The sequence below is a fragment of the Corvus moneduloides genome, chromosome 11 (genome assembly GCF_009650955.1).
Source record: "Corvus moneduloides isolate bCorMon1 chromosome 11, bCorMon1.pri, whole genome shotgun sequence".
In the NCBI taxonomy this organism is placed as follows: Eukaryota; Metazoa; Chordata; class Aves; order Passeriformes; family Corvidae; genus Corvus; species Corvus moneduloides.
This window is the reverse complement of record NC_045486.1, coordinates 17497900-17511364: the sequence shown is the minus strand read 5'-3', so window position 1 is coordinate 17511364 and position 13465 is coordinate 17497900.

Sequence of the window (13465 nt, the reverse complement as noted above, 5' to 3'; positions counted from 1 at the left end):
GCCACTGAAAGAGGGAAGCACATCCACGCTGTAAAGCACTCAATGATGGGCACAAGATCTCACACACGGGGGAAAAAACCAGGAGAGGAGTTTAAAATGGTCACTTACAGACCAGCTATGACTCAGGTACTGTTTCAGCCACAAAAAAAGGAAGTTTGCAGATGTTATTAAATCCATTAATTCCTTCAAAGGGAAGGAAAGGCCTGGAGAAGAGTCTGCAAAAGCTATTTTTTACAGATACACTTTTACCTACAACAGAGTAAAGGATGGATTCAGTTAGAAATATATTTTTTATGTATGATTCATAAATTATCCATCATCAGGTGGAAGATCACTGGGGTTTGGACTGACTATGGCCACTGCAACTGTCCTCCAGAGAGTGAACAACCATACATATTTATTTAGTAGTACTAAACCCAGAAACCAATATAGAAATAACATGCCTGGCAAGGAAAGTGCAAACATAGACTGCAAACAGATCTCTCCACTAATTAAACCTGCTCAGATTATGAAGATAAAATTCAGACAATTTTTAATAATTCATTTTTTCTCCCTATTGGTAACAGAGAAGGGTCTCCAAGAGTTTACACTCAGCATACACTGCTACAAATGTGCTACTGTTTAGAAGAGCACAAATTCTGATGCAACTTTTACCTTTTCCTATTAACATGAAAGCTTTTGGCCTCTGGTGCACCTCTCATTCAGTTCAAAGTGCTGGTTTGTTCTCAGGGTGCTTGGCCATGTCAGCTTGAGCTGAAACAGGACAGCTGCTCCCTGTCACCTTCCAGACTCAGCACATAGTTAAGATTTCAAGCTGCTGTCTGGAGGAGCTGAGGGCAGGATTTCCAGAATCCAGGTAATCTTCCATTAATACTAATTCCATTGCAACCTGATAAAATCTGCTCTTCACCCACTAAAAGAAATTCACTGTTCCTTGTGAGTTAGTTTGGAATTGGTATAATTGTTGCAGTTTGCAAACTGCTTGTTCCACCACAAATAATGAAGAAGTATAAGTACCTTTTATTAGATCAACTCAAGTAGCTTTGAGGGAAAAAAATGGACATAGTTTTGGGTGCAAAAGCCACTGAAGAAATAATGTTATTAAAATCACTACCAATGCACATAAACAGGCAAAGGCTGGAATTTATTACACAAATATAACATTTTATAGTTGGAATTATGCAATACAGCTTTTCCCTGAAGAGTGAAAAAGATATAACTAATAAAATGAAAAATACATAATATATAGCAAGATGATGTAAGTGAAATATATTACAGCTGTGTGTGAGATTGCTGTCTGAATAGCTAATAATTAACCTGCGTGTCTAATGCATCATTTAAAAGAACCTGATGAAAACATCTAAGGAAAATGATAATGAAAAGTTATAAAAATAAATTACTGAAATAAAGTGCAGAAATACAGATCTACTTGTGTTATGAAACAAAGAGACAATAGAAATGTGAGCAGCATGGACAAAACAGAATTTGTCTGAGATGAAATAATTTTGGGGAATGATGAGCAAACAAATGAGTTTGCTCAAAATTTTCAAGAGCATTCTAATACTGGATTTAATGAGAAAGCTTTTCAATTTTATTGCTTCTAGAAATTGTGTCAGAATAGGAATTAAATCTCTGGACAGAGAGGGGAAAACAAATGTTCCTGTTGCTGGTAGCATTCACACTCTCATTAGTGTGAGAGCTGCCACATTTCTTTCCAAAACATTTAGCCAGTTCTCATGGAGTGATACCACAGTGATACCATTGGGATTTTGATTTGCAACAAAGGCATGACAAGAAGAGCTGACCAAACAACCTTGGAGCAAATGCACATAAGATGATTCAATTTAAATTAAACAGAATGGTGAACAAACATTGGGCTCAATCTTGACTTTAGAAGAACCTTTGAGTAACTGTGGTAACTGTTTACTGAAAATAATTGGACTGAAAAACTTTTGAAATTGAACATGAAGGTTTAGAATATATTTAATTTCTAAATAGATTACTATTTCTAAAATGTGAATACCAAACAAAGAGATTTCAGTAAAACTGGGCTCCAAAGGCATAACCACCCCAAAGGAGGTTAATAGTGCAAATGAAAATCCTAAAAGGGCTTTTAAAAGGTATGAATTGGAGAGGGACAGGTACAACTTAAAACTGTAACATGTGAAGAGAGAAAGTCAGAAATTCCAGAAATCAATCTGAACTATATCAAGAAAATAACAATAAAATACAAAGATTTTTCAGACCTGTTTTTTTTTCTTTTTAAGGCAAAAAGTGGGAGAACATTACAAGGAAAATGAGACAAAGCTTAAAAGTAATGTAGAAAATAAAATCCCCTTACTTTTCAGTTTTCTGTAGGGTGTGTGGCAGGTTCATGTCCTGAATGGCAAATTAACACCATTTGGTGTCCATGTGAAAAGATTCATGGGGACAAGGCAAAGATTAAAGAGTTCACCAGCACCTAACTGGGAACAGCCACTCTATGGCTCTGAATGCTAAAATATCTTGATACCTTAGTGCCCTGTTCTGAAATCAGAAATTTGTAATGTATTTCACCTTCAAATTCCAGTCTTAAAACGAGACAGATTCAATACTCACATTTAAAAAGAAGAACAAGTGATCCAGGCAACAACCAAGTTGTTGAAAATGATCAGAAGACACAGTTGCTGGTAGATCATTACCAGTCCAAAGTCCAATAAAAAGATCTTGTTTTGCAGTATAAACTCTGCCTTGTATTAGGTTGCTACTGTAATAAAATAAATATTTTATTCAGAGCATTTCCGCCTATATTTTTACTAAATACATTTACCACCATTTTCTTTTGGAGGGAGGAATAATTATATCTCATGGAACCATGATAAAAGCAGACAAGAAGTAGTATAACCTGCCCTTTTGCTGCTGTAACCAGACAGAGATTAGATGCAGGAGCCAAAACGTGCACCCAGAATGGACATTAAGGAGCTTGTGTGGGAGCTGACTTGTTCTTCCCAAACATAGAACATGACTGATGCAAACAATACTCTCTTATGAACACTTCTGGAGAAATTTAGCACAATGCTACAAAATAATTCTGAAGCCAATAAACTGTCTTCTGATTATAGCCAAGAGCAGTTGTGAGTTTTTCTTAATATTACAAATATTATACTAGAAGTGATCCTATAAAATGAGAGTGAATTACAAGAAACCTGTACACAGTGAGGTTGCTTACAAAGACAGACAGGGTGAGCTACCTGAAACTAAGAAGTCCCATTTTTCTGTTTTATTCTAAAGACATGTTTTTGGGAATTGCAGCCACTTGATTCAGAGGGCAATCAAGGCTATGTGATTCACTCAAGCAAGCTATAAAATAGTGATGGATCCTACACAGGGAACTTTGCATTCCGAAGCTGTGAGACATCTGATAAACACCAGGAAATTATTCCCACCAATTTAGACCTTTACAATCCACAGATGTCTAATTTCTCTAGGATTATTTGTTGAAATATTTAAAAAAATTATATTTACAACAAATATGAATCATAGGAGGCTTCCCACTAAATGTCATCTAAATGTGTTAGCCAAAGTGCTCTTGGGACAGAAGCATTGTAACGCTGAAAAACATAATGGTAATTGTCATTGCTAAAATCCCATTGGTGTGTGTCCTGGGCATTACTGATCTAATAATGATTAATACAACACTGGAGATTTCACTGCTGTTACCACCAGCAGCTCAGTCCAGATAACTCAAATGAAGCAATCAGACCCTGATCAGCTCCATAACTGAGCACCACAAACCTCACGCTGTTCTAAGCCTCAGCAAGAGTGACACAGAGCTCAGATGGATTCAGATGAAAAGGAAACAAATCCCTCTAACTGATTTGCATGAACCTAATCCCACTGCAAAGTTTTGCAGCCCTCTCATGTTGTAACATACTGTGCCAAGTTCTGATATCCACCCTTCCCCATAAAGAAAACAGAAAAGATTCAGGAAAAAGAGCCAAAGAATATATACTTTGAGATCTGGGGATCAAAACCCAAATGCCTAATAGAGAGATTTAAAGAGATCAATCTCTTTAGCTCTGTCAAAGAGAAGTGGAAGGTCTGATATCATGTCTAGAAGCGCATACACAAGGAATTTTCTGATTGCTCTTCAAGTCTAGCAAGGGCATTATAAGGCTCAAGGCTGATGAACTGTTCAGACTGGAATAGCTGCAGTTTGTTGATCATGGGACTAAGCCAGCACAATTTATCAGAAGATGTAAAAGATTCCTTATTGCTTCAGCCTTTTACTCTAGGGTGGCTGTCACTGGGAGAAACATCCATTAGCTCAGCATGAAGGGCAGTCCTGAGGTAATTCTTAGGTGCAATTTCGGACACATTTTTCAAGGGAGGTCACTGTTACTACTTTCTATAGAACAAATTATTAAGTAGGTGATCCTAACAAAAATTTATTTTAGTTATTGAAAATAAAAATGTATTTATATGGACATACTAGCACATACAGGTATTATTTTAAAATTACATCACTAGAGCTTACATATGAGGTTTTCTATCAATAAGTGTTATGTTATGAAACAGACATTTCCAAAAATTAAAAAACATTTTTGCATCCTTTTCCATAACGAATTCCATAAAGAATTTGTGCATGAGTCAAAGGAGAGAAGCCTTATCATTTATTGCCTGAAACAGCATAATGATGAAAAGATCACCACAAAACATGGCTGCTTTGGCAGCATTTTCACAGCCCGGAAAAAAATGGTTTAGCTGTTAGGATCCTGTCACTTCTCTTATTTTTGTTCAAAACTTCCTTCAAGGCTTAATAAACCAAAAGATGCTACAGACATGACAGCTCTCACTGGGATATCACTCGGTCTCAGTGGGCAGTACCATCTACACTTGGTATCAAAGGGAGACCTACAGCTTTAGCTGTTCATTAAGAAATGCAGCTGGTTGAATCTGCCCAGAGATTTGGAATGGCTCAATAAATCCCAGAAATGATGGCTTAGCAAAGAGGGTGTCAGTAAGATGGTCAATACTGACCACTGGAATTCACAGGTACTGGCAGTTTTTAAAATATACAAATCGAATGCTATCTACTTGATATTACTTATATTTGTTTTGTTATCTGGCTATCCACAAGCTTGCTCTTTCCTCTCTGACTGCCATCAGTCCCCAGTGTCCTCAAGCTTCTCTTTGCTTAGAGAAAAGGACTTCTAACACTATAATTTCTAACAACTTTTCTAACCACGTACAGCTCTTGAATCATACAAGCCTTGAGTCAATTACCAAGTGGCTCTGACTCAGATGTTCAGAATTTTTCCAATAAGATCATGACTTTGTGGACTTTCAACATAAAAATGACTTTGAGATGCTAAAAGCAATCATGGTATTTTGCCACTTGCACACTGGTTCCAAAGGGATATTCACAAACAGACCAAGGGGGTCTCTGTGGACCAGATCCCATGGAAAACATGGAAAATGCTCCATTTTGAGCAGCCAGTTCTGTGTCTTCTCAGTGTTGGCCTTCTGAAACATGCCAGGTATATTTCTACTTGCTGTGCACAACATTTGGATTATGCCTTGCTTTTCTGATGATTCACCGGGTCAGCTCATGCAGTTAATGTTCTAAGGGATTTTTTTTCAGATTAGGCTGAACCTGCAACAGTTTTATCATGTCAGCAGTCTCTACCAATTACTTACAGTGCTAAACATTTGCTGTAGCAAAGGCCTTGATTAAAATGCTAAAGGGAAATGTTTCACCTCAGGGATTTGGAGCACCAAGTTCACTTTTGCATGAGACTTTTCAATACACGACTCCATGAACTCAGCTGCCTGTGGAAAAGAATTGCTTGTGCTTGTCAGTGCCCTGGAGTGAAAGGAGCTCAGATGCAGAGGATTCAATCTGGGTAGATGAATCTTGCATTTTCTGACAGTAGTTACATGGAGGAAGGTAGCCAAGATGTGTAGGGAAGCAGCAGCTTTGGGAAGTACCTGTGGTTCCAATGTACCCCATCCTTCCTCAGGGGTCTTTCCAGTTGAGTGGGAGTCTCGTGATTCCTGGGAGCTGTAACTTGAGAGAGACTTCAGCTTGGGCACACACTACAAAGTCAGACTGCAAACAGCTCTTGGGCCTCTTCCATCCATGCCCTGTATTCCAGGTCTTCAGATGCAGTGACTGATCTCAGCCAAGCCGGAGGAGCACGACCCTCACTCGGCTCAGCTGGAACAGCTGCCAAGAGCCTCAGTTCCTGAGCACGCAGCAGGAACAGAAATGGGGAAGAGGGCACACAGTAACGAGCTGAGCTTTTTGCCTCTCTGATCCTGCTCCTCCAATGAACTCGTCAAACTGGGGCAAGCAGGAACCTCTCAGACCACAGCTCTCCTTTCTGTTCAAGACTCACACCTCCATCACCTCAGTGTTCCTGCACTGAGAAGTGAGACAGCAGAACACCGGCACAGCAAAACCCTTGGTGCTGAGGACACAGACTCTGCCATGTGTGTCACTTTGTCAGTTCCTGGTCCACACCAGAGCTTAACCATTCTCCAGCTGCTGAATGGACATCCATAGGTGTTCCTGGAGTGCATATTCTAGTTCAGTTTTTAACCAGAAGGAATTGAATCTGTGTGCTCTGAGACACCACTCAGTGATGTGAGGCAAAGTGCAGTAAATGGGAAGGACTGAGAGATTTACTTCAAAGTTGCATCAAAGGTGGATGCACTCTGTGGTAAAACTGCATTTCAAGCTTTATAATGAATGTTATCTCATGGTAGACCCTGAGATTTAAAAAAAAAAAAAATCAAATAAAAATCAGAGAACACTGTTTTGGAAAAAAAATGTGAAGCAGCTCAAACTTTCTTAATTTAGTGTAGAGAATTGGGCTTTGCTTTGAAGGCAACTTGACAGGTATTAAACAACTGACATGAACCACCACACAGAAAGGTACTTTTACCACAGTTAAGAGTCTGCTAGAAAAGCCTGCCTGTCTCAAAGACTGAACACATTCCCCTGTGCTCTGGGCCAAAATCAAGAATCAGTGAAATAGGATGAGGTTGCTTCTGTATCCTCCTTAGATTGCAAAGCCACAAGGTATGGCATAGATAGAAGGAGATTCAGCTGTCCTAGGAGCAGATCTAATAATAATTGAGTAGGGCATTTATCACAGAAAACAGAATGATAAAATAGTAATTTAGTTCCAAATCAGGTTAGAGATAAAAATATCAAGCTAATTGGCTTGCCAGGCAATACTGAGTGGGAGGATCCTACAGGATTTCTGGAGCCTTGGTTCCCAGTGACTCTGTTGCTTGACAGAGTAAAGCTGGTTTATGTGAAAAATGTCCTTCAAGAACCTCATAGAAAGGAACAGATACAATGAAATTCCTCAAGGAAATAAATCACAGCTTTACTACTACCAGGACAATCAGTCACATGGCTAAAAAGGAGTGCAGTTTATTTAGGGATGACTGTGTTGCCAGACTAGCCAATAACAGGAGAAACTGCAGTCTGAAGTTCCTATGAAAAGCCAATTTTCAGGGGCTGTGGTTCATTGCTTTCAATTTTACCCCTGCTGTGAAAACTGATGTTAAAAAAATTATATCAAATTCTGAACTTGCATTTCAAATGACATACACAAGTACAGAGTTGACCAGCAAAATGGTCTGATACTTAACCTCAACAGCTTTAAAGAAGCCTATTTTTTGTAATTTAATCTCAAAATTTGTTTCAAAGGCAATTTCTATGTTTCTCTCGTTGTTCCAATTCTAGCTTTGCCATTGCTGGTGATCCACATTAGCAAGACATGACCCCAACAGAGACTTTCAGAAAGTACTCACTTCAGAGCTATCTAGAGACTTGCTACATATTCCAAAGGGACTCCTCATCCCCCAACTTTGAGAGAACTTGAGGAAATAAACTCCTGGAATTGTCTGCATGGCTCCACACCAGCAGCTACAGCCAAGTTTTCCCAAATGCTTCACTACCCTGCGGAATCCCACTATGAGACAGGAGTGCTGATGGTGTTTGCACAGCAAACAAGCTTTGCAGGAAACCTGGGCTGGGACTCCAGAAACCTGATCAAACCAGGGAAGAGTGCTCAGAACTGAGGCATAACTGTGCTGTTACCTGAGGCTGCTGTAAGAACTAATTTAATTAAATGGCAATAGCAGTGCATAAAGGAGATGTGAATCACATTTTAGGGATTATCTAAATGGGAACTTAAATCCCATATTGAGATGGGAAGACAAAAATGTGAATTATACTAATTTAGGTACAGTACTGAGTTAGGCCTGATTATACAAGTTTTAGAGATAAAAGACTTTTAAGGTGCAGCTTTAAGTAATGCCTAAATCTCATTTAAAGTCTAGGGAATTATATGAATATATAGCTGTTTAAACATTTTGTCCTTAACTTCGTAATTCAGATCAGATTATCTGAAATATTTAATAAATGTATTTTAACAGTACACTAAATATACAGCATATACTCGAGGTCCCTGAAGTAGATGAAAGTACCATAAGGAATACATTTATTTGAGCCACAGAGGTTGCTGCTGCCACCCAGGAGAAAGAGACACCAGAGTGGAGCTATAATTAGAGGCAGTGTGATGGCAGAGGGATGTGGGGAAAGGACAAGATGCAAGATACAGAGAGTTCTCCTGAGGTGTCAAAAAGTCTCACTATAGCTCAGGAAACAGGGTGGGAAGGGAACACATAGAGCTATTATGATATAAATTTTAGCTGCAGAGAACTCAAGGGATAAAACCAGATGAGGTTCTACTGAGAGCTCATGACAGGAGTCCCCAATGAGCCAGAGCAATCCATCCCTGTGTGCTTGGGTTTTTGTATATGGGGAGAAGAAAAAAGATAATCTATGGTTTCATTGATGTGCACAAACCCAGAGTCCAGTCACACACACAGAGAGGTGTTTTGAAACTTTCAGAAGAAACAGAAAAAGTTTTGAAAAAAGATTTTTCAGCACCACACCTAAAGAGCACTGTTAAAATTCCACATAACTATGAAAAAAGATTGGAACAAAGCAGTCTTATTCCATCACTATCAATGTGGATAAGAAGCAGGACTGCACTATTTCTCTCCTTTGACTTCTCTTCTAAGAGCTGTGGTCAGAGGCTTTACTGAATTGTGTGTGACCAACAGCTCCTTGGAATAGCAGCCACCATGCCATTCAAATTCCAAATGTAAGATTAACATGCTGCTGCAATAGAAAGCAAGCTAAAACATGTCATTAGTGGCCTTTCACTGATGTAATTTAATCAATTTGCAGCTTCAGAAGGAATGAATATAATCCCAGGGACATTGCCAGAAAGCCTGAGCTATGTACAGTGTTTGGAAACAAAAGGTCCATCATCTTTCCCTAGTTATGTGCTAATGCTTTGATTTCCAAGCTGAGGATTAAAACTCCCTAAATTTCCCCAGGTAACCACACTCTGAGTGCTCCATGTTGATTTGCTAACACTGAGTAAAACTCACTGATAGTTTTTTCTCTAATTTGGAAACTCCTCTAAGACTACAATCACGTCAGCCACTTTGCACTAGAACTGCTCTTAAGTGACTCCAGGTCCTAGAGATGGGCTCTGCTCAGCTGCCTGAGCTCCTGGCCGTGTGCAAATGTGAGGAACTGCAGGAAGAACAGCACAGCTCACAGATCTGCTTCTGAAAGGAATCATCTGCAGGTCCTGCAGGGGCAGCTGTACTGCCAAAAGGTGCAGAGAAAAGGACCCGAGGGTCTCGTGGTGTGTGAGCTCCAGAGAGCTCAGAGGGTTCCAGACCCCAAAGTCAGTGTGTGCAGACCAGCCCAGGCACTCTCAGCTGCTCTGGTTTATAGACAGGGGCCACACAAACTCCAAAAGCTCCCTTTGCAAGAGGCAGCACAGCACTGCATCAGATGCACATACAACAAGGAGCTTGATCCAAGAAGTTTCATGAAACTCTATGAGCACAACCACAGCACGTAACCAAGGACCCAAGGTCTACAACCCTGGAAAATTTCCAAGGTATTTCCAAGCATGTCGGCTCTTTCTGTTCCTTCCTCACCCCACTGATCTGCTGAGAGAGAACAGAAGCACATCACAGTCAGCATCCTTCAGTGTGCATTTGCCTGTATTCCTGATAAATACACTTTTTAAAGTTTCGCTCTGTGCATACTGGCAAAAAAACCCCAACCATTCAAAGAAGAAAGAGGCAAAAAGAAAATGGAAAAAAAACCCCTATAAATTGTCTTCCTTGGGGTTGGACTAGATGATCTCCAAAAGTCCTTTCCAGCCCTAACAATTTATCTTTTAATGACTTAAGTTCTTATTCACACATCTTGAATCTCCTGTCCTGAAAGATCATTTCCATAGAGAAATATGTAAAAATATAATTGCATTTCTAAACTAGACTTCTTCAGCATACCCAATTCTTATTTTTCCAACGTCTCAGCACATTTCCTGCAAGTCATATCCTTCACACAGCAGCAACACACACATTTTTGGTGTAAATCTGTTTAGCTCCATACAAATAATTACTAGCAGAGGATCTGGCCTAATACATTCAGTAGATAAATTGTCTTCTATCAAACTACAGTGTCTTCAAAGCTATAATTTATCTGCACATTCTACAGAACAAGATAAGAGTCTCAGGAGACATTTTTATCACATCCCCAACCCTTCCACTCCCCCCCAAAAAAGAAAAAAAGGACATAAACATCCAAACTTCCCTTTCTGTACAGAATATTAAAAACTTACTGAAGACTTCATGTGGCATATGGGGGATAACATTCTGCTTTGTTGCAGAACTGAAGGCATGAAAAGCGGGACAAAAATGGAAGATCAGAATTTTAGAATTGTTAGAAAAGTACATGATTTTTTTGCTCAGAAGACTATGTATAGGAAAAAGCTTCTGGAAATCACACATGGGAAATAATTAATCCGCCCTGAATAAACAGATGAAACTTCTGTCTTTCACCAGATATTCCTGAATTTTTCTCAAAGCAGTATTTCTCCTCCTGCCATTTTTGTGTTCTGTGACAACAGTTTTGAATACAAACCAGTCTGTTCATTAAGGCAATTTAAATATAGATAAAAATCTTATCACTGGCAGTATCTGCTAAGTACAGCCACCTGCCTGCAGTGAAATCTTCCTGCATGCCATACCTACAATCATTCCCAGTAATTTGCCCAGCTTCTCTTTCTTACCCAAAAATAAACCAAAAATATGAGCATCCACCTCCTGCACTGCTGCCCCTGCCCCAAAGCCACGCTTCCTCATATCCTTGGAAGTGCCCCACTTGGAATCTGCAGCCAGTGGGTTTCTGAGGCTGCACACGTTGTCAAGAGAGACGATGAAACACAGATCAGCATGCATGGCATTCACAACAAAGTTCTGCTAGGTTACCTTGTGATGATGGATTGGAAAGTTAAAAACAGGATTATTCAACTAAAATGAGAATTTGCAGTGACAGAAACATAACATGCACTTTCCTGTTAAGGAAAAATCTGGGACTTGGATCAGCACGAGAACAGAAGGAGAAGAGGCACAGCACAGCTAAACCAAAATGGTGCCAGCAGCACGTCCTCAGACACAAACACGACTGAAGGAGATGACGACAGCTTGGTAGCCAGAACTGTGAAAGATATTACACACAACCCTACCCTAGTAATGGGGAAAGAAAAGTTTCAGGGTTTCTAATTCCCTGTAACAGAAACCCTTACATGCAAAATTCAGGTAACAAAATGAAAATGATAAAGAACTGCTGTGCAGTTTGGAATGTCCCACAGCTACAGCAGGAACGTGAGGAGAAATTCCTGCCACTCCCAAAAGAGCTACAAGAGCTTAAAAATTTATCCAAACGTGACAAAAGGGAGAAAATACTTGAACTTGTGCATTCCTTTCAGCATTGAACCGCCTCTCCAGTGTTGTCCTAGTTTCCAGCTCCATGGTGAATGGGAGAGGCAGCAGGTTCACACCTGCCAAGGACCATTGGAAGCAGTCAGTCCCAGTTATCAGGTCTGGGTGTGAGATCAGAGGCAGGTACAGCTCCTCTGGCTGCTGAAATAAATACAGGGACTCACCTGCAAACAACTGCAAGAATCACTGATATTTCTGCCTAACCAAACCAAGGCACTTGGGCCTCAGCCCTAGAAATGATCTTGAAGACACAGACACAGCTCCAGGTCTGCAGCTGTTTCCAGGATTTTTTTAACTGAGAAGAACAGAAGATCTTTATGGCACTAGTCAAAGGCTTACTCTGAAACTGCTTCAAGCACTGGCACAGACAGACATTTTCTAAACATATACTACTGGAGAGAAATGCTTCCATAGCACCATATGGATTGGTATGATATATAGATATATATATGTATTTTTTGCTATTGCCTTGTAAACTACAATAAATTAGAGCAAGCTTAATCACCTTCAGTGACAACTTCTGCATTAAAAGCAAGTGTTAAGCTTGTCTTTAGCCAAAGAGAGGGAATTTTTTTTTTTTTTGGTAAAATTCTGCCCAAGGCTCGTAAATGAAATCAGGGAATGATGTTTAGGAATATGTTTGTTTGGTTAGATGAATTCAGCATTCATCAATTAATTGTTTATAGATGATATATTTCCCCCCAAGTAGACAAGAATCTTTAGATATAGCTATCCTTGAGGTTTCATCACTTTTTGATACAGACCATATGGTTATATTGGGTCTAAGTCTCATTCTTGGCATATAAGAATGAAAATGTTGCAGCTCCTAAAGAAAAAAGGGAAAGCAAAAATTTAGGGGAGACAGAAGGACAGGGTCCTAAGTATCTTTCAGAAGAATTACAGTTTTAGAGAAGAATTATCCACTCTAAATAATAAGCTCTTTCACTGCCAAACCTCTTTTACGTCCTAGCCTCAAGGAACAGCTTTTTATTCAAAACAAACAAATCCGAAACATCTCTTAGCAAAGCAAACAGCCAGAAACCCAGGAGGCTCTGCTTTTGTACCTCTTCCTAACCAGAAAGAGGGAAGAGGAACTGGGAGGAGACACAAAGCAACATCCCTGCTTCCAAAAGGCTGCTGAATCATGTGACAGGCAGCCAGCTCTTCATTTTTATCTGTTTTGTCCTGTCACATGTGAATGCAGCAAGAACATCATATGGTACTAAGATCAATATTGCTGGTATATTTTCATCTCCCCCAAAGCAACATATTTTCCACAGTTTTTATTTCAAGTTCGAGTGAATTACAGTTATTCCTGTAAGTTATCATCATTCTAATGGCACGATCTGGCACTGCTGCTGCAGGAGCTGGGGGATATTATGGACTATTTCACTTTGTTAGCTGAGGAAATCCATTTAGACTTTTATGCTGAGTAGTGCAATACTAACACAAGGAGACATTTAAACAGTACAAGAAAAACACCTCTGTTTTCACTTTCACAGACACTAAACAGGGTTTATTTCCTTCTAGGACTCACTGAAGGTTCTGCTATAAATGTGCTAAAGCAGAAGAATACTATTCACTA